Raw genomic sequence first — 18,949 nt, 5'->3', positions numbered from 1 at the left:
AAGTCTCACATGTGAGAATGTGTTTCGGGGTGTAATTTGTGGTATGCATATGCTGTGTGTGAGAAATAACCTGCCAATATGATGATTTTGTGGGAAAAACCCCAAACCCCTTGATTTTGCAAAGAATTGTGGGAAAAATTACAACTTCAAAAAAAACTCTGGAAAGTTTTTTTTTGGAAAGAGGGGGTCATGGGGGGGGGGGGGGGGGTTATTTGTACTTTTCTGGCATGTTAGGGTCTCAAGAAATGAGATTTTCAGATATTGGCACCATAGCTTGTGGACTTCTAAGGCCTCTTTCACACGGGGCGGATCAGTAATGATCCGCCCCGTGATGATCCGCTCGCTCAGTGGGGATCGCTCCGTTGTCCCCACTGAGCCGGCTCCGGACAGGGCGGTCTCTGCACACTGTGCAGGGACTGCCCTGTCATCTCTCCACTCTCCTCTATGGGGATCGGATGAGCACGGACCGTGTGTCCCTGTTCATCCGATCCGCTCTGCAGACGGATAGAAAAATAGGATTTTCCTCCGTCTGCAGAATCGGACTGTTGCGGATGCGGAGGAAATCGGGTGTCTGCGGATGTTCATCCGCAGACACCCGCTATCCCATAGGGGATGAATGTATGCCCGTATTTCATCCGCAAACGGATGGATGAAATACGGACATATCATCCGCATGTGTGAAAGGGGCCTAACTTTCACACAGACCAACTATACACCAATTTGTAAACAGTAAAGTTGGCCCAATTTTTTTTTATAATGTGAAAGATAATGTTACGCCGAGTAAATAGATACCCAACATGTCATGCTTTAAAATTGCACACACATGGAATGACGCCAAACGTGAGTACTTAAATCTCCATAGGCGACGCTTAAATTTTTTTTTTTACAGGTTACATATTAAGAGTTACAGGAGGTCTAGAGCTAGAATTGTTGCACTCCAACGCACGTGGCGATACCTCGCATGTGTAGTTTGAATGGCGTTTACATGTGTGTGCGGGACTAACGTGTACATTCGCTTCTGAGTGCGAGCTACTGGAGACAGGGGCATTTTAACCACTTCCCACCCGGCCAATGTACATAAACGGCCGGGTGGGAGCCGCCTTTTGACTGGACGTTCAGGAACGTCCTTCAGATGAAGGGGGAGGGGGGGGATAGCGCGCATGCCCGCGCAGCGGCGCAATCCCGATGCGCTTGTGTCACCCGCACACCAATCACAGCCGTCATGTGATCAAAACAGCCGGTTACTTCACACAGAAGTCGTCGCTGAGGAGGGGAGAGCAGATCGCTGCAGCTGGCTGGTGATCAGCGAGTATGAGCTATTTTTACAGCTTTTTACTCACTGATCACCAGCCTAGTGTAAACACACATCACCACACAGTGTAAAAACACATCCCCAAAACACACATGTCCAAAAAAATAAAAACCACACATGTCCCACTAAAATCACATGTCCCAATGATTATCTGCACCCATGTGCATGATCATTTGGGTACATAAGTCCGTGATCACATAAACCAATTATTATACACTTAACAGAATTTTTTTTTACCAAAAGCCATTTAGCAGAATACATTTTGGCTTAAATTTATGACAAAATTAGATTTTATTGGATTTCTTTTAAAATAGAAAAACATTTTTTTCCAAATTACCGCTTTTTTTGCACTTGTATCGCAAAAAATAAGAGTCGCGAATAAATACCACCAAAATAAAGCTCTATTTGTGCAAGCAAAATGATAAAAATTTCATTTGGGTACAGTGTAGCATGACCGTGCAATTGTCATTGAAAGTGCAAGAGTGATGAAAGCTGAAAATTGGGCTGGGAAGGAAGGGGGCGAAAGTGCCCTGTATTGTAGTGGTTACAAAAACAATTTTGTTTTACAACTTTTTTTGGATCACTTTTTTTCCTATTACAAGTAATGTAAACATACCTTGTAAAGGGAATCATTCATGACTGGTCCTTTATATGGAGAGATGTGGGGTCAATAAGACCTCCTCTCCTCCAGGCTGGAAAGCATGAGATAGCAAAAAAATAATAATAATTTACCGATCCCATGTGGACAGCTGCGATCGCGGTTTTTACTCCCAGGAATCCGGGCGCGACGTTATGGCCTCAGATGGTCATAGAGATGACTGGTGACCATCTGGTCATCGGGAATCTTTATCATCCAGCACCGGACGATTCTTTCTCTGGGTCCCTGATGGCACGGGAGAGCACAGAGAAGCACCGGATGGCGGCTGGGGGGCGGGGCGATGTCCCCTCCCATCACCTGGCAGAACTGCTGCTATGATCATTCTTAATGGTGAACAGAATCGCTGGCTGAAAACAAAGATATCTGAATGATGCCTGTGGCTGCTAGCATCAGATATTCCCACTGAAAGTCCAGGACGTGGGCGGGAAGTGGTTAAATGCCAAAAGAAAGCTCCATTTTGTGTGAAAAAAAATAAAAACAAAGAAAAAAAAAAAACTTATAGGTACAGTGTTGCATGACGGTAATTGTCATTCTAAAACGTGAGAGCACCGAAAGGAAGGGTGTTTAAAGAGGGATTCCACCTAAAAAAAAAAAAAAAAAAAAAAAATATTAAGAGCCAGCAGCTATAAATACTACAGCTGCTGACTTAATAAATGAACACTCACCTGTCCCGGGTTCCAGCGATGCCGGCAGCCGAGGCCGATCGATCGCTCGGCTCTCGGCTGCTGCCGTCACCATTCTAGGTGAGGGAATCAGGAAGTGAAGCAAATCGGCTTCACTTCCCGGTTCCCTACTGCGCGAGTCGCGCAGCGCAATAGGAATTCTCTGCGCTGTCACTGGGACCAGTCTTTGACAGGTATCTCCACCCCCCTCCCCCCTGTAAGGTGCCAATTGTGACACCGGAGGGGGGGGGGGGGGTTCCGATCAGCGGAAGTACCACTTTAGGGTGGAACCCCGCTTTTGCCCAGTGGACAAGTGGTTAAGGTGAAATTGTATAGACTATCCAGTTTTAACATCTACCTGTAAGCCTCCATTTAGCTTAAAATGCCACCATTTGATATTATGGGAATTCACGTTTTACAATACTGTACAAACTTATGCACAGTTGCCAGTTCTTGCATACATTTTTACAAAACAAAACTCATCTATATTTATTTATCTTTTAACTGAGCTAAGACTAGTAGCCAACAAGCAACTAACCACAAAACCAAGAGAACAGCGCTATATAAAAAAAAAAAATTTTAGGCTCAAAAACCCATCATCATTAAAAAACATAATGCAATTACACGAGAACACAGCTGCCTAACACAACTAGTACAAAATTGCTAGGAAACAGGATGATAAATGTGCACAACAGCTCAGACTTTTACAGCCAATGTTCTGTATCTGCTCATTGTGCTGAGGTCAGTCTGGAAACTGAGTGCCAGATGGGCAACATAACTGAGTAACAAAACTTATTCTGTGTGTCAATCTTAACCAAAAGCACATACATGTATACGCAAAAAGTAGTGATGTGGTCCCCTTAAAAATAACCATTATGCTATGCAAGATGTAATGTAAAAAAGGAGATGCAACTTGTTTGAAAATTGCTGTCAAACTTGTACAGCATCAAAATTAAAAACAGGACATTACTTAATAAAGCCTTGTATTTGTTATTAAAAAATTTATATATATATATATATATATATATATATATAAATAACTTTTTTAGTCAACTACTTTCAATTATAACGCACATACAGAGCCAACTACTTTTAGCTGATCTCCCTGCATTGCAACTCTGCTTTAGTCAGTGGTACGTGTGGTATACACTATATAGTTATACAATCACCCGACACTAGTTACCACAATCCATGACTTAACTTCACACAATATGTTTTAAATTCAAACTGTAGCACTGACGCAAGTAATTTTTTTCCCCACAGGACGCCAGGTCGTGAGTAGAAAGAAAAGATCTAAGTGCTCACCGCTTAAGTATAAGATTTAATTTGTGTTCAAACACAAACTAGTCACATAAAGATGATAAGAACACAGCATGTAAAGCCGACAATCATGTTAGTTCCGTAGGGCAGCAGTGGGTGATGTCATACGTAGCTCCTCCCTGTATGCATTACGTTCAAACAGAACTTCAACGTCAGACTCCTCCCCCTTCCCTTTGTTAGGGGACGGAGGCACTTGGGGAAGGGGGAGGAGTCCAGTGACGTCGATGTCCGTGACTTCTGTCGGAAATCCGGTGAACTGCCGGTAAAGAGCTAAGTACCAAATCAAAAAAATGAATCGATTAATCGAGGAATCATTCATTTTCACAGCCCTAACAATTTTTTTTTTTTTATTATTATTATTATGTACACAGTACATAAAGAGAACAGTGATTTTCAAGACAGAGCATTCTGGGACTATACCAAGAAAGGAAACGGATGCAACTGGTACACTAGTCATAAGTACATCAAGGAATGTTTGGAAAAGAGTTTCCTGGCAAAAATAAAACCACATGCTTGAAATGTTTAACAGTTAATAATTTGCTCCGTGGATCACAAAGTCTGCAAAAAACTAAAAAAATAATAATTTAAGATCCTAAACCATCATATGCATACATTGTTTATGTTGACAATTGCTAAATTAAATCTGCCCTGATTTATATCAGAGTTGTGATGTGAGGAGTAGATATTTTAATAAACGCAGCAGACTTCCTTTCGTCTGCAGGACCCTGTTGACAGTCTATTCAGCCAAGGCAGAAATCTGGGGAAAGGTTTGCACACTGCACTGCAAATGATGGACCGTATAGGCACATAAAATATTTACACAAAATGCTCTGGTGGATTTAGCTACATAGGCAAACACTACATTTCTAGGTAGTATGATTTTTCACATACCAACCTGAATTTTAGTTTTACTTGCTACCTAGAGAGCAAAGCTAAAGAATACAAGTTTAGAGCAATTAAGGAAGTCTTTAACATGTGTCCCACCCTCTGGTCATAAAATAATGCATTATGACACATTTCGCACATTACAGCTGCCTTTTTCAATGTGCCTTAATTAGGATCAGCGAACTAATAGCTTCACATAATACACTTTTCCAGAATGACCCTGTTCGCCCTGATGTATCATTTTGCACCAGATCAGTGCTGTAAATCAATCCGAGATCTGTAGCATCTTGAAAAGTCTAGTAATGATGCTTTTTCCTCGGTCCCTAGAGTCTCTCCATTAGACACAGCTTACATTATTTATAAGGGCTAGTTGAGACCTCCATTAGCTGAATAAAACTACACAGATGGAGAAACCGTTTTATGCACCAATTGGCCTTGGAGAACTAACACAGGCCGAGGGCATGGAAATAACTGGATTTATAAACCTTTATATTGCAGAACACACATGTTACAGCAGATTTATTTGCACATAGATTCTGTGCAGTTGGGTCCATGTTCTTTTAAGGGCTCACGCATACAGCAGCAAAATAAAAAAAAAGTAATATTCTTAGATCAGTATTACTTTTTTTTTTTTTTTTTTTAAATCTGAACTGTGGTTTCAATGGGCCCAGAGCACACCACAAATCGGCCCAAACCACAGGACGTACTTGGGATCCAGTTACTTTCAAATGGAATCCAAATCCCGCAAACAAAAAGCACGCATAAGTGCCCCTATAGCAGGTGACTTGCTATTGGGGCACTCGCCAAAGAGGAGCCTGCAGTGCCAGCAGGGGACCCCAGAAGAGGAGAATTGTAGCCGCTCTCCACAAATCCACTGCGCAGAGCAGGTAAATATGGCACAAGTGGAAAAAAAAATAAATAAAAAAAACCCTACAAACAAAAAAAAGGTTCATCACTTAAATCACCTATAGGAGTGTAAATAAACACACTTAGACTTTTCCCCACCAGCAAGATCCTGCATAGATAATCAGTAACTTCATTAGTCATTTCTGCAGTTCTACATGTATAAATACATATTTTGAAAACATGTTCATCCTTGCCAAAGCAAGTTGTATAGTTGCACAAGATAGACATTACCCCTGGTTCACACCGGTATGGATTTGAAATTGCACTACTTTGTGATTTCAAAGCTGCACATCAGTGGGATTTGCACTGCCAATTTCATAGCCGCTTGAAAATTCATTTAACAGAAGTCTACGAAAGTCACAATATAAAAAAAAAATAACAATAATTTTAAAAAAAAGTAGCGCAGGAACCTGTCATAATCATTGTGACATAAGACGCAGCAATGGGGTGCAAATTGTCATGCTATTTGGCAGTGTCAAAACACATGACAAGTTGCAGTAGTGTGAACAGCGCTGACTGTTCATACAACAAATCCAGTTGGCATTTTCAACTATTCCATTTACAGTTTTTTGTAACTCCTTACATCCATAGTTGTAATACCCACAGCATAAAAACGACAAACTACATTCAGCACAAATACGTGTGTCAGGTTATAGGTGCTTTGATTTATTCGATTTTCAATTGGGCATTAGCGATAGGTTCTTGCCAATATGCTGTACTGGCTCATTTACAGATTTTCAGCATACAAAGAAAAACGTGACAATATTCTACCTGCTAGAATACACAAGGGGATGTCATTTCAAATTTCACATAGCAAAAGTAATTTCGAAGCCAATAAATGCACCGCTTGCATAAAAAAAAAAAAAAAGAAGAGTGGTCTTTTTTTCAAACTAGAAAACTCTGACACATACTAATGACTAACAAGTGGCATGCACTTGGGACTATGACCTAACAGAATATTTACACTGCAGGCTTCTAGGATGTCGTTTGTCATCACCCACCCTGGACACCGCAATAACTTTAAAGGTCTCATTCATACTGGTTGAATGAGTCGGTAGGTTTGAAACAAATTGCAGTTAAAGCATTAGAACACATTAGCACAATTTGTTTATACTGGGCTCTAGCAAGTTACGTGTACTAAAGCACAATAAAAGCAAATTAAATAAAAAATAAAAGAAGAAACAAGAAGAGGGGGGGGGGGGTCGGAGGGAGTGCAGTGGACTGCATCAAAAACACGCATGCAAAAAATCATCTGGAATAAATTCGGACTGAGTTTCTATGGTGTGATCTGGCCCTTAAACACATCTAACCCCTGGTTCACATTGGTACGACATGACATGTCAAATCAGCAGTCCTAATCAGTGCATTTGCGGTGCCGCATCGATTTCAAAAAGTAGTTTCTGTACTGCTTTTTGCGATTTCGGGCTGCAGTGTACATTGACATCTGTGCAGAAACCTACACAGATGTCTCTGAAGTCGGGACCGACATGTGGAGCTTCATTCCTGCAGCTCAGTGGGAACCTGGGCTTAAATGCATTCGAGGAAATTTATACAGAGGAGCATAGAAGCTGACTGTGGACCTCTCCTATTGAAAATGCTAGTGTTCTCGCACTTGATGCCTACTACAGCTTCAGTACTTGTGTAATAAATCATATGAGTACTATGAGATACTGTAAGGTCAGAGGGGAAAAAAGCATCACATACAGTGGATATAAAAAGTCTGCACAGCCTTGTTAAAATGTTAGGTTTCTAAGATGTAAAGAAAAAAAAAAAGAAAAAAAAAAATCACAAAGATTTTCAGGACCTCTTACCTTTAATGTGACCTATAAACTGTACAACTCAGTTGGACAACAAACTGAAGTCTTATGTGGAAGAAAGTAAAGATAAAATCTGGCTACATAAGTGTGCACACCCTTAAACTAATATGTTGAAACCTTTTGATTTTGTTACAGAACTCAGTCTTTTTGGTAGGGGTTTATCATCATGGCACATTGGCTTGGCAATATTTGCCCACACTTTGCAAAAACAATCCAAATCTGAGATTGCGAGGGCATCTCCTGTGCATAGCCCTCTTCAGAGCAATAGATTTTCAACCAGATTCAGGTCTGGGCCATTCCAAAACATTCTTCGGGTGGAGCCATTCCTTGGTTGATTTTGCTGTATGCTTTGGGTTGTTGTGCTGAAAGATGAAGTTCTTCTTCGTGTTTGGCTTTCTAGCAGAAGCCTGAAGGGTTTGTTCCAATATTGACTGGTATTTGGAACTGTTCACAATTCCCTCTACCTTGACTAAGGCCCCTGTTCCAGCTAAACAAAAACAGCCCCAAAGCATGATGTTGCCACCACCATGCTTCACTGCGAGTACAGTGTTCTTTTGATGTGCAGTGTTTTGAGCCACATCTCTCTTGGAATTATGGGGAAAAAGTTCAACCTTGGTTTCATCAGACCATAACACATTTTCCCACATGCTTTTGAGAGACTTCAGACGAGTTTATGCAAAATTTAGCCAGGCTTGGGTGATTTTCTTCATAAGAAAGGGCTTCCATTTTGCCACTCCACCCCATAGCCCAAATATACAAAGAAAACGGGAGATTGTCGTCACATGTACCACACAGCCAGTACTTGCCAGATATTACTGCAGCTCTTGAAGGCCTCTTAGCAGCCTCCCTCACCATTTTTCGTCTTGTCAATTCTGGATGGAGGTCCAGTTCTTGGTAATGTCCCTGTTGTACCATATATTCTCCACTTGATGATGACCATCTTCACTGTGTTCCATGATGGTAATGCCTTGGAAATTATTTTTTTACCCTTCTCCTGACTGATACCGTTGAACAATGAGATCCCTCTGATGCTTTGGAAGCTCTCTGCAGACCATGGCTTTTTCTGTAGGATGCAACTAAGAAAATGTCAGAAAAGATCTACTAGAACAGCTGAACTTTAGATGGGGTTAATCAGAGGCACTTAAAAAAATTATGGCAGGCGTGTACTGCCTTCTATTTAACACGAGTTCTGAACACAGCTACATGCTCAGTTAGAAGAGGGTGTGCACACACTTATGCAAACCACATTTTTTTTTTTAAACTACTGCACATGCATAGCTGGCCTCATTTCCATGGAGATAGTGTGCAGTCCCGGTGGCCCCAGAGGAAAAAATTTCAGTGAACAGCAAAACAGGTAAGCAGCAAAGTACAGTTCTGCCTTAGGCCCTGAATCAGCTGTAGCATTTTTCACAACCTTAGGCCTCTTTCAAGCGGCTGTTCCGATCAGGTTGGCACGTCAGTTTTTCAGGGGGACTTGATTGAGCAATTTATCCCTATGGATCAGGTGTAAACTGACATCTGTTCTGCAGAAACTGAGCAGACAGACCTGTCATCTGCCTGCTCTGCTCAGCAGGGGTTCAGACAGACAGATCCCCTGCTGATCTAATCAGGGTCTACCCGATGAGAAAGAGACCTTAAGCCTAGTAAACACAGGCTGAAAGTCAGGCGGCACTGGCCGGTTTAATAGATCAGCCAACAATCGGCCCGTGTGTACAGCAGCTGGTCCAACAGAAGCCGGCCAGCTTCTGTTGAAGGGGCATGACCAAAAAAGGTCTGCAGATCAGCTTCTGATCAGCACTCTCAGCCAATGGCTGAAAGCACTGACCAGAGTGTTCTGGCAGAGGCAGCCACCCCCATCAGAACAATGACACAGCAGAGGAGATTGCTGTACTAACACTGGATAGTTCATACAGAAGCTCCTCTAGAGTCAAGAGATTAAAGCTGGTCATAAATGACTTTATTCACCCAGCAGATTGGAAATATATATAAAAAAGATTTAACACACCACAGACAATTCCTCCATCCTAAAAAAGGAGAGGTGGGTGGAGAAATTACTACTACTTTACATTGTAGCAAAATGTAATTTCTTCAGTGTTGTCACATGAAAAGATAATAAGATACTTACAAAAAAAAAGTGAGGGGTGCACTCACTTTTGGAGAGATGTAGAATAGAGAGATATCTACCTATAGAGATCTAGATCTAAAACACATTAGCTACGCTCCAAAAGTTGCTTTCAAGCTTTTTAAAATGCAGCTTTCATAAAAAATGAAAACAAGTCTGGTCAGTACAATCTGCCATAGGGTGGTCTCCCAATTATTCTCCTGCATAGTCATGCTGTCACATGTGCTCCTGGTGGAGGTTACAATCAGCTATGAGGACAACGCACAGGTCTGGTCCACAGTTACTACTGCTTATGACTAGTTAAATTATTAGTCCAGCCCAAGCTAGTTTGGCTGGGCTTCTCCTATGGGTCACAGGAGTGCAATTTGTTTTGCACTCCTGTGACCCAGTTTTCAGCAGAGAGGGACTGAAAGTCCACCCTCTGTGCCTGGACTGATTCCAGTGATGTTAGCAGTGTCATCGCAATAATAAAGTCTGTATCCCCTAGACCAGTGATGGCGAACCTTGGCACTCCAGATGTTTTGGAACTACATTTCCCATGATGCTCATGCACACTTCAGTGTGGTTGAGCATCATGGGAAATGTAGTTCCAAAACATCTGGGGTGCCAAGGTTCGCCATCACTGCCCTAGACTGACAATCTCAGCCTCTCGGCAAGCCACTGAGAGCCTGAGACAGCTGTTCCCTGCCCCTCCACAGAGGAGCAGAGTGGAGAGTCGCTGATGAATCAGTAGCTCTCCGCTCAGAGCTGTGGGAACCGAACCATCAGCGATGTACGATCACTCGGTTCTCAGTGCAGAGGTGCAGGGGGACCGATGCTGCTTCCACCTTGGCAAGTATGATGGGGGGAAAAAGCCCAAACCCATTTCATCTCTTAACATGCTGCCAAAATGTGGACAAGAGCTGAAACAAGCTGGAGGAGACCAACACTTCGAATAAAAAAAATAAAAAGGCAGCGGTATTTAATTTTAAAATTATGTGGCAATTTACACTAAACGTCCTCCTGTTAGGGTTTATACCTACAGTAAGGATCAGACGATGAAACAAGGACAACCCATACCCTCAGGAGTAATCCAATCCTGCCTTGCAGCAACTCTCCCATGAGACTGAATAGTGCAGAAGGACTGGACTAGGGGCTACTACAAATCAAACAAAGGCCTCCAATCATTTCCACAGTAACCAGAGCCTTCACAGCCAAAAGCTGAGAAACATTTCTCCAGGGAGAACCTGAAGCAGCTTCTCGACTGATGCAACAGACTGCAGGCTAACACATCTGTCCATTGTGAAAACGTAGACAGTGCCTTTCCAACAGGGTAATCTGACATTGTATTCATTGGCCGTACCAAATCCCTACTTGACTAATGCTTCACTTCTACTGATTAACATAAATTTGTAGTACAGCACAGACACAATACAGCCATGCCCATTCTGACACAGACAGCGCTTTTGGTTTCCTAATCTAACCTGGCCACAAAATAAGTTATATGGGATACCAGACAGGAAGTGTATTCACAAAGACACAATAAAATAAAAGCGAGATATGTCCCTTTCCTGACAAGTTATGTGCATGTCAAAGGAGATCTAGACGCAAGAAAGAAAACCAATATTGCAGTAAACCAGTCCTTGGATGTGGTGGCTGCATTTGTTTTCCTTTTACTGCTAAATTACACAAAAAGTCTAGTTAATGGCAATAGAAATCTCTGCGTCCTTGTCACTTTCCACAGACTGCACGGAAATTCCCAATGTTATCAGCCAAGGATGACAACATAGCTCCTCCATAGATGCAGTACATTGAACAAAAACGGTCACCATAGGACAGGAAGAGTGTTATGCCTAGTACTGTACACACAATGAGAAAATCGGATGGAAAATACTGATTTCTAAGTGATCGTACAATAATCTGATCATTAGTAAACAGCTTTCAAGAGTCGATCACAACAATTAAACCAAAATTAACCAAAGGGACAAGCACAAAATATCTTTTGTACAATACCAGATTTTCATTTATTCAGTACGGCATGCATCCAGAAGAAAAAGCTCAGGCTGGATTTGTCCTTTAACCCTTTCCCACCCTACCTGGACATCCCTTTAAAAAGTTCTGAATATTAGGGACTGGTAGAGATTGGTTTATCACATGACCACTGTGACTTGCTGCCACAGAGGTCACATGATCAGGAGTCAGTACAGCCAGCTACCGATTTGTCCTGTGTTTCTCAAATAAACTACAATTGTATTCTATGGGACCTGTGTACATCTGAGCAATGTGCTGTAACTTGTCATGCCAAAGATGTCCATAGGTTTCTTTAGGGTATGATCGAGTGCCTACTGGTCCTACAGCTTTCAATGACAGCTCCTAACAAAAGCACAGAAGATGTTTTTTTTACATCCAAGGCTAGTCTCCTCCTAAACACTTTACAACTGAAAACATCCAAAAAAAAAAAAAAAAAAAAAAAAACTCTAGGTGGTGACATTTTAGTGTGCACTCAAGCCTAGGTTATCTTTGCTGTGGGTTTGAAATCCCACTATTTCAACCCAGCAATGCAGTCCGACTTCAGTGGCAATTTGATAGACATCTGTATGGGTTCCTGCACAGATGTCTATACAAATCGCCCCCCTGAAGGCACCAAAAGTAGTACAGGAACTACTTTTGGGAATCGCTGCCACCACCCCAATCCAGACAGTGCCATTGCCAGCAAAAGCCGCTGATTCGGCAGGTCATCAAATTGCATGCCAAATCGTACCAACGGGAACCTAGGCTAAGGGTTGAATGCTCCTTACAACTAGGGCAGTGGTTCTCATCTCCTGTCCTCAGGACCCAACAGGCCATGTTTGCAAGATAACTGAAGTACATCACAGGTGATATCATTTGCTGCTCAGTGATTGCAGTATTCTAGTCTGCATCTCCCCAAGGTAATACTTAAAACCTGGCCTGTTAATGGGTCCCGAGGACAGGAATTGAGAACTACTTATCTAGGGGGTAGTGGAAAGGGCTGAAAAAAATATATATACTTACTGGGCTCTTTGCTTTTGCTGACCGCTAGCACCCTTCTCTCCAAAGCTCTGGATTGCGGGTGGACCCTTGGTGTCCACATGTACAGTGTAGGACTCAGTCCTTGCAATGTGGTTGATGTAAACATCAGCTGGTTGTACTCAAGTTGGCTGAATGATCAACAATCCACTACTGAACCAGCCAAAATTTCAACTGTCTATGGCTGGCCTTAGAGAGTTCTTCGCTACCCCTATACTTTGAGCGGTATTAAACCCAAAAATGTATATATTGCAGCTTACCAATCACCAACTAGGATGGTTGCATTAGTTTATTTAGGCTTTTTTCACCCGATGATCAAGCCGTTTACACACCTCCTGTATTAGGAGTATCCCTACTCTGGATGAAGGGTCACAGACCGCTCCTTTGGACACCAGCATGGTCAGTCTGGGGGGGGAGGGGAGAGTTGAGTGGAGAAGATTATTATGATTATACAGGATTTATATAGCACCAACAATTTTCTCGGCGCTTCACAAAAAGCCAGGCAGTACAGTTACAATTCATTAGAAGACCAATTACAGAGCACTATTCATTAGAGCTTACAATCTAAAGCCCCATAAAGATGGGCTGAATTGTCAGGTACAACAGCGGATTTAAAAACACCAAACAGCCGACACTTGGCCCATGTCTATGTTGGTCTGGCCAGCTTGTTGGAAATGCATGCTGAAAAATCAGCAGCCGACCAACTCCTGATAAGCGCCGATCGGGGAAATGGGGCTATCTCCGCCCCCCCCCCCCCCATCAGAACACAACAGCTCAGCAGGGGGGAGATCGCATGGTTAGCACAGCGGCTCTGACCGGAGCTGTCTTAGTTTTTTTTTTTTTTCCCGGGTTGCACACAAAAAAAATAAACTAACACACACTGTAGTGTGTACCGGGCTTCAAGTGGAGATCCACCCAGAAGGACTCGTTCCCTGCTCCTCTTGAACAACTGGCACTTTTGAGAAGGGGTGGGGGGAGCACGTCCCCGGTTTTGACAGGTACCCGCTTCCCACTTATATTCCAACTGTCATGGTGGTCGGAAACTGAAGTTCTCCTCCCTCCCCCCTGCAGTCTTCTGGGATACCGACAGGTCCCAGAAGACCACTTCCAACATTCACGATGCGCAGTGGGCACAAAGCTGTCACAGCCGGGTGAAGCTGCCAGCGCTGGGGACTGAAGACAGCGGGTGAGCACACCGATGGATCCTGGGACAGGTGGGCGGCTGTTTTTTAAAAGTCAGTAGCTACAGTTTTTGTAGCTGCTGACTTTTTCTACAGGTGACTGGCACTTTATTAGGTAGAAGAAAGACCTCTCGAGGCATTTTCAGGGATTGCCTACAGATGGATAAATTAGGAGATGGACAGATTGGGGTAGGGAGGTCCAGAGGGGATGGGAAATGCTCTAGAGCAATGATGGCAAACCTTGACACCCCAGATGTTTTGGGACTACATTTCCCATGATGCTCAACTACACTGAAGAGTACAGGAGCATCATGGGAAATGTAGTTCCAAAACATCTGAGGTGCCAAAGTTCATCATCACTGCTCTGGAGCAGTGGTCTCCAAACTGCAGCCCTTTGCTTTCCTTTATCCGGTTCTTAGGCTACTTTCACACTGAGGCGCTCAGTGCGCTGGCGGTAAATAGTCGCTATATTTAGCGGCGCCTTACCGTCGTTTTAGTGGCGCTAATCGGCTGCTAGCAGAACAGTTTTAACCCCTGCTAGCGGCCGAAAAAGGGTTAAAAACGCCCACAAAATGCCGCTGTGCTTTGCAGGCGGGTTTGGAGCGCTGCCCCATTGTTTTCAATGGGAAGGGGCACTTTAGGAGCGGTAAATACACCGCTCCTACAGCGCTCTAAAAATGCAGCTTGCAGGACTTTTTTGACTGTCCTGCAAGCGCACCGCTCCTGTGTGAAAGCCCTCAGGGATTTCACATTGGAGTGCACCGAGCGGCTTTCAGGGAGCTTTGCAGGCGCTATTTTTAGCACCTGCAAAGCGCCTCAGTGTGAAAGGGGCCTTACGGAATGATTCTTCCCACTGATACGAGAGACTAGCCTGCACCAACAACGGGGCACCGTTTCTCCCGCCGACACCAACGGGGCGCCATTTCCCCTCCTAATACCAAATGTATCGATGTTTACGCACTGATGCCAGAATTTCCACTCCCGCGGGCCACAATCCGACCCGCCAAATCTTGGGACAATAATCTGGCCATTTATCAGAAAGTTAGGGGACCCCTAGCTCAAGTGATGGAGTCAGAAAATAGGAGGTGTTGTGAGGAGCGGTTTGGGTGGCATTTGGAGACCAGGATAGTGATGTCGCTGGGGGCAGAGCTATGGATGGCTCTGTACGGTGTCAATATACTGTGAATTGTAGTCGCTGGGCGAGTGGAAGCCAGTGGAGATTTAAAAACAAAAAATTAAAAAACAAAAATCTAAGCCAGACTTAAGCTAATACTTTATAAGCAGTGACAGCACTTTTTTCCCCCCACCTTTTGGGATACGTTTTACATAAATAAAAGCTTGTTTTAAGCACCCCTATCAGTGGTAAATGGCTGGTCTCATTTCTCTAAAAGCTACATCTGCAGGACAGCTTGTTCTATTGAAAAACAGCAGACTTACTGACTAGATCACTGGTGAAGACAGAAAAAAAAAAAAAAAAGTGTAAAGAAAGAATGCAGCCATGACAAGAAATGCTAAGCCTCATAATAAATATTTTTGGGGGGGGTGTAATACGGCTTGAACCATTATTTGGATGGGGGGGGGGGGGCTCTTTTCCAGTGAAAGGCCCCAGAGGCCGGCCTGTGTATAGAGAGGAGATCCAGGCTGTAATGGGTGCTGTGGGAGGACAGACTTCTCCACATACAAAGTTGTGATGGCGGAGAAGTGAGGGAAGGTGAGCGGGGAGGACAGCAGTGTGCTGGGAATGTCCGGCCCTTCCACACACAGAGGCTGACTTCTCACACACAAGGACTTGTTTTGTGTAGGCGCCATCACTCTCCCCCCACCTCCCCCCTTCCTTCTTCTTTCCAGGGTCCCACAGCACAAGTTCGCAGTATCCCGGACTGACTCATTGCCGGAATACGGGGGAGCGCTGTGGAGTAAGGCAGTCTCGCTTCGCTGCTCCCCTGGCCGGGCCCCATAGAAGAGTCGGGACACAGAGGATGTTGGGGGGGCTGGTAGCGGCTCTTCCGTCACTACAAGTCCCAGCCGAGCCTTCTCCTATGGAGAGCCGTACTCCGTCCAACTAAACTACTTTATAAAGTGAGCCTCTATCCAGTCCGGACCCCCTTCTCTTCCCATCCCCCCGCCCGCCTCGTTTACCTGCTGCCTGGCCGGCGGGCGGGGGGAAGTCAGTCACCAAGCGGTGGCGGCGGGTCGGTGTGTGCAGCGATGCAGGGAAGCCGCTCGCATGCCTTCAGCAGCAGCAGCCCGGGATGAGAAGCTCCCTCCTCCTCCTGCACGGCAACCTGGATTGATCTGGTCTCACTGGCGTCAGGGAGTCGGAGCCGCCCCACTGCCAATACACAACACACCCCGACCAGGGAACGTCTACAAAGCACAACCCAGAACAGGCGGCGTACGGCCGCCCAGGGGCACGTCTTAAAAGAGACAGAGGGGGAGGGGAGGGGAGGGGAGGCTCCGTTCCCTCAGAGCGAGCGGGTGAGGGGAGGGCCGCGTGTAGGGAGAGGAGGTGTCTTCCTCATACAGGGGGGAACTCTACACACAAGTCCAAGAATATCACTTCTATCGTGACATGGAGTCTCCTCATACAGAGGGAACTCTACACACAAGTCCTATAATATCACTTCTATCATGTCATGAGGTCTCTTCATACAGGGGAAACTCTACACACAAGTCCTATAATATCACTTCTATCGTGACATGGGGTCTCCTCATACAGGGGGAACTCTACACACAAGTCCTAGAATATCACTTCTATCATGTCATGGGGTCTCCTCATACAGGGGGAACTCTACACACAAGTTCAAGAATATCACTTCTATTGTGACATGGGGTCTCATGCAGGGGAACTCTACACACAAGTTCAAGAATATCACTTCTATCGTGACATGGGGTCTCCTCCTCATACAGGGGAACTCTACACACAAGTCCTAGAATATCACTTCTATCATGTCATGAGGTCTCCTTATACAGGGGGAACTCTAGACACAAGTCCTAGAATATCACTTCTATCATGTCATGAGGTCTCCTCATACAGGGGAAACTCTACACACAAGTCCTATAATATCACTTCTATCATGTCATGAGGTCTCCTCATACAGGGGAACTCTACACACAAGTCCTAGAATATCACTTCTATCATGTCATGGGGTCTCCTCATAGAGGGGGAACTCTACACACAAGTTCAAGAATATCACTTCTATCGTGACATGGGGTCTCCTCCTCATACAGGGGAACTCTACACACAAGTCCTAGAATATCACTTCTATCATGTCATGAGGTCTCCTCATACAGGGGGAACGCTACACATAAGTTCAAGGATATCACTTCTATCATGACATGGAGTCTCCTCATACAGAGGGAACTCTACACACAAGTCCAAGAATATCACTTCTATCATGTCATGGGGTCTCCTCATACAGGAGGAACTCTACACACAAGTCCAATAATATCACTTCTATCGTGACATGGGGTCTCCTCATACAGGGGGAACTCTACACACAAGTCCTAGAATATCACTTCTATCATGTCATGGGGTCTCCTCATACAGGGGGAACTCTACACACAAGTTCAAGAATATCACTTCTATCGTGACATGGGGTCTCCTCCTCATACAGGGGAACTCTACACACAAGTCCTAGAATATCACTTCTATCATGTCATGAGGTCTCCTCATACAGGGGGAACTCTACACACAAGTCCTAGAATATCACTTCTATCATGTCATGGGGTCTCCTCATACAGGGGAAACTCTACACACAAGTCCTATAATATCACTTCTATCATGTCATGAGGTCTCCTCATACAGGGGGAACTCTACACACAAGTCCTAGAATATCACTTCTATCATGTCATGGGGTCTCCTCATACAGGGGGAACTCTACACACAAGTTCAAGAATATCACTTCTATTGTGACATGGGGTCTCATGCAGGGGAACTCTACACACAAGTTCAAGAATATCACTTCTATCGTGACATGGGGTCTCCTCCTCATACAGGGGAACTCTACACACAAGTCCTAGAATATCACTTCTATCATGTCATGAGGTCTCCTTATACAGGGGGAACTCTAGACACAAGTCCTAGAATATCACTTCTATCATGTCATGAGGTCTCCTCATACAGGGGAAACTCTACACACAAGTCCTATAATATCACTTCTATCATGTCATGAGGTCTCCTCGTACAGGGGGAACTCTACACACAAGTCCTAGAATATCACTTCTATCATGTCATGGGGTCTCCTCATACAGGGGGAACTCTACACACAAGTTCAAGAATATCACTTCTATTGTGACATGGGGTCTCATGCAGGGGAACTCTACACACAAGTTCAAGAATATCACTTCTATCGTGACATGGGGTCTCCTCCTCATACAGGGGAACTCTACACACAAGTCCTAGAATATCACTTATATCATGTCATGAGGTCTCCTTATACAGGGGGAACTCTAGACACAAGTCCTAGAATATCACTTCTATCATGTCATGGGGTCTCCTCATAGAGGGGGAACTCTACACACAAGTTCAAGAATATCACTTCTATCGTGACATGGGGTCTCCTCCTCATACAGGGGAACTCTACACACAAGTCCTAGAATATCACTTCTATCATGTCATGAGGTCTCCTCATACAGGGGGAACGCTACACATAAGTTCAAGGATATCACTTCTATCATGACATGGAGTCTCCTCATACAGAGGGAACTCTACACACAAGTCCAAGAATATCACTTCTATCATGTCATGGGGTCTCCTCATACAGGAGGAACTCTACACACAAGTCCAATAATATCACTTCTATCGTGACATGGGGTCTCCTCATACAGGGGGAACTCTACACACAAGTCCTAGAATATCACTTCTATCATGTCATGGGGTCTCCTCATACAGGGGGAACTCTACACACAAGTTTAAGAATATCACTTCTATCGTGACATGGGGTCTCCTCCTCATACAGGGGAACTCTACACACAAGTCCTAGAATATCACTTCTATCATGTCATGAGGTCTCCTCATACAGGGGGAACTCTACACACAAGTCCTAGAATATCACTT

General features: G+C 44.2%; 1 protein-coding gene across 1 annotated transcript in view; it reads right to left on the bottom strand.

Annotated features, from left to right (window-relative positions):
* The window catches only part of SMAD1 (SMAD family member 1), a 133,891-nt gene extending 117,641 nt beyond the window's left edge, over positions 1-16,250 (bottom strand). Inside the window, exon 1 of the mRNA XM_077476981.1 lies at positions 16,030-16,250. The gene's annotated coding sequence lies outside the window, so the exon portion shown is untranslated. The remainder of the gene's footprint in view (positions 1-16,029) is intronic.
* Between the last annotated feature and the right edge of the window lie 2,699 nt (positions 16,251-18,949).

The sequence above is a fragment of the Lithobates pipiens genome, unplaced genomic scaffold, assembly GCF_037356315.1.
Source record: "Lithobates pipiens isolate NorthernLeopardFrog02 unplaced genomic scaffold, aLitPip1_a1.2 Scaffold_13, whole genome shotgun sequence".
Classification (NCBI taxonomy): Eukaryota; Metazoa; Chordata; class Amphibia; order Anura; family Ranidae; genus Lithobates; species Lithobates pipiens.
This window is presented reverse-complemented; position numbering and strand designations above follow the sequence as displayed.